The following is a 3579-nucleotide window of genomic DNA, read 5'->3' as shown; positions in this document are numbered from 1 at the left end:
CTCCTCACTTCACCCCTGACACACACACACACACACACACACACACCTGGCCTGGGGTTATGTAGCCGCTACCCTCTGACCCTCCACTGTCTCCAGTCATCAGAGAACAGAGTTGGGCAATTATCAATAAAAAGTCAAAGCATATTTTTTCTTTTTTTTTAACTCAAAAATCTTTTTTTTTTTTCATTTAAAAGAGTATTTAGAACACATAAAACAAGGCAACATTTATTCTTTCTTCTCGTCTTCCGGCGCGGAGTCTGTGGGCCACTCCTCCACCGTGGCCCTGCGGCTCTCTGAGCAGGGGTTACTGTCACCGGTCCCTTCCTCAGCCATACTGTCCACCCCCTCCTGCCCGCTCTCCTTGTCCTCAGGAGTAGACGTGCCTTCTTCACCATTCTATTGGCCTCCCGTCGTGTCTTCAAGGCGTCTCCTCTGTCCCCATCGGGATGCTCTGGTCGTCCTTCTCCTCCGTCTTCCTCGCAGCCTGCTCTTCCTCAGGAATGGGTTCAGCTTGCTCTGCTGCTTCTTGCTCTCTTTCCCCCTTTTTTGAGCCTGTTCCTCTGCCTGTGCAATTTCAGCGGCAATTTTTTCCATAACCACTTCGACTTTCAAACCGCACAAAATTTTTAAGTTCACTGTTCAATGAATTCTGTGCTTTCCAGGAATTTCCTCTTCTTTTCCCGGTGTCGCCCCTCTATTTGAAGAAGTTCAGCTTCTAGTTTTCGCTGTTGAACCATTAAGGGCTGGACCCGTCGTTTGAAGACCTGCATTCTAGCTGTTGTGACAACTGACCGGACGTCTGGCAGCACACTCTCGCTAAGGATTTCACTGATGAGGCGGCGGTTTCTCTGGAAACGGGCGGTGGCTGTATGCTTCAGGGAGAAGCCATCATCATAATCGTCTGGATCTTCAGCGGGCTGAATGCTCATGTACGGTTCTCCTTTCTCCATGCGAGACTGTCTCTGTCGACTTTCTTCCTCTAAAGCAGCTTCTGCACGACTTTTTGCATTTATGCAAGCAAGGTATGCGGGGGAATTATGATAGGCTTTCATAGATATCATTGTACTCTATCTTTTCTGCTTCGTATTCGTTTAAATAGTCTGTTGTTTTTTTCTTCATCAGTGAGATCTCACCACATGCCACCAATAATCTTGCCAATCTCCCACAACTTTAGGTCAGGGTTGGAAGCTTTTACTTGGTCCCAGACCTTTCTGCTGTACCTCATGTAGGACATCAGCGGCTTATCTGGTGGCTCTGCGGGTTTGGGAATCGTGATACCAGAGGGCGCCCCGGGTTCCCTCCCAGCCTGTTGTAGGTGAGATGACTGTATGGACTGCATCCCACAAACCCTGGTGTGCTGGGCATTTGTGTTGCAGGAGCTGGGGTGGGAGGCGGGGCATAAGATGGTCTTTTTGACATTTTGGAACATTAAGTTCTCAGTTCCTCAGAATGAATCTGACACACCGCGGGCAGAAAAAGCGCCCGCAGCTCCGGCCTTGTTTCCCTTTGTCCCGAGCACGCCCCGCCCCTCCGTCAAAGCATATTTTCAAGCAAAGGGAAAATATGTTTGAATTATCAAGAGTATTAACACTGGACATTCTTTCTTATTAAATATAAAGGCAATAGCCATTACGATGTTGAAGTTCAAAGAAAACCAGGCAATGAAACTTTAGCATATTTGCTCAAGTGATCGGCTTGTGAGTGGCAAGTTGTTACAAATTAATTGAGGGTATAAGAACACACTCAAGCACAATAAAAATAGGAAATGGCTCTGATTTTTTTCAGAATTAAATATTTGCCTAATATCCATCTTCTCCACCACCCATCTATATGAATTTTATCAACCAAAATAACATGAGAAGCTGAGGGGAAAAGCCGGAGAAGGAAGAGCCTGGTGTAAGATAACAAACATGAGTATTCATTATTGGAATGCAATGCAAAATAATATTAAAATTTAAATCCCCCTAGCATGAACTTAGAGAGATTTGCATGATATCAAGAAGTCATTTATTATTAGTTTTCTGCAGTTATAGATAAATGAAGCCAAGAAAATCTCCATTTCCCAGCTGTGAATTTTCTGACTATGGTGTAATATTAAGCTACTGAGTTGGAGAGTGTTGTCCGCTTTAACGACTAGTTTTGAATATAACATGAGTAATCAGCATGAAATAGTATTCTTAGACCCCCTCATTGTAATCAGCATGTCATTGTTACAATATTACGGTACCCAAATACAGTAGATTCTCCTCATTCTTAATTTCTGAATAAGTGTTTAAGGAATAAATTATAATAATTTCCAAACGCGTGAAGGACAGCATTGTAAGATTGCATCTTTCTCCTAAAAATGATAAGAAATTCACTAATGAGTCCATTAGACAGAGTCCATTAAAGGTGACAGGACAAAGATCTCTTGGAGACCTCATCAAGCCGAGACAATATGCAGGATTAATGTAGTGTCCATTCAGCTTCCCTGTGCTCAGGCGGGAAATGAGGTTTGAGTGACAACTTTATTTAGCAAGTCAAAGACTGCTGAAAATTTTATGAAATGATGCAACTCACACGCAAAACAGAACAGAGTTTTATTAGGAGAGTTTGATGTGAGACTGAAAAATGTGAGTAATTCTCATTAGATATCAGTTAATAAAAGGCATGAAATATAAATTAGCTGCAAGCTTGATCTGAACGAAGTTGACTTTGTGTTTGCAATAGTAGCCTTATCACTATATGTTTATTAATAGGGATCTCATTTATTGTCCTGTCTCGTTTTATATTCAACTCATTTGAAATCATAATGGTTCCTATTAGTTAGGCTTCATTTAAAACCATCATTGATTGTTCAGACATCCATCCTTAGAAATTTATTTATAACTTCAATTTTTGGTGCTCAGAGATTTTGCTGCCCTCAAGAACAAATTTTTAAATTAACAAAATAAGCCTTACATACACACACATACAAAGGAAAGGTTACTGATACTCGGGCAACTCAGAAGATTGAATTTTAAGTTTTTAAAGGGATAGTGGAAATATTCCCACATGAAAAAGCATGAAGCTGTAGGACCTAAAATATAGTGGGGATAATAATGCACACGTGTAAATTTTATGATAAAAAATACAAAACTTGGAGCATCTGGGTGGCTCAGTCCGATAAGCATCTGCCTTCGGCTCAGGTCATGGTCCCGGGGTCCTGGAATCGAGCCCTGCATCAGGCTCCCTGCTCAGCGGGGAGTCTGCTTCTCCTTCTGCCTCTTCCCTGGCTTGTGCGCTCTCTCTCGCTCACTCTCTCAAATAAATAAATAAATAAAATCTTTTTTAAAAATACAAAACTTATTATATATTCTTTTATTACATTATGTATTGTTATAAAAGAAAGTAAATTTTTAAGAAGGAATCTGGAAACAAAGTCTAACTTTATTAAACCCCTTCTATTGTAATCATGACAACAAAACTCAACATTCACAGAATCGGAAACATAAAACATAAAAAATGTTTTACATTTTTAATGTCTTACCAGCATAGAAGTCCAACAGATATTTTCTATGTTTAAACATTTTTTGACAAAATAATTGCTCTTCTATAAGC

At 40.7% G+C, this 3579-nt stretch overlaps 1 pseudogene; it reads right to left on the bottom strand.

The window, feature by feature from the left end:
• Positions 1–217: 217 nt before the first annotated feature.
• LOC112832400 (SWI/SNF-related matrix-associated actin-dependent regulator of chromatin subfamily E member 1 pseudogene) lies at positions 218–1419 on the bottom strand (annotated as a pseudogene).
• Positions 1420–3579: the final 2160 nt, after the last annotated feature.

Source organism: Callorhinus ursinus, unplaced genomic scaffold (genome assembly GCF_003265705.2).
Source record: "Callorhinus ursinus isolate GAN/ISIS: 27379988/994484 unplaced genomic scaffold, GSC_fseal_2.0 scaffold44, whole genome shotgun sequence".
In the NCBI taxonomy this organism is placed as follows: Eukaryota; Metazoa; Chordata; class Mammalia; order Carnivora; family Otariidae; genus Callorhinus; species Callorhinus ursinus.
This window is presented reverse-complemented; position numbering and strand designations above follow the sequence as displayed.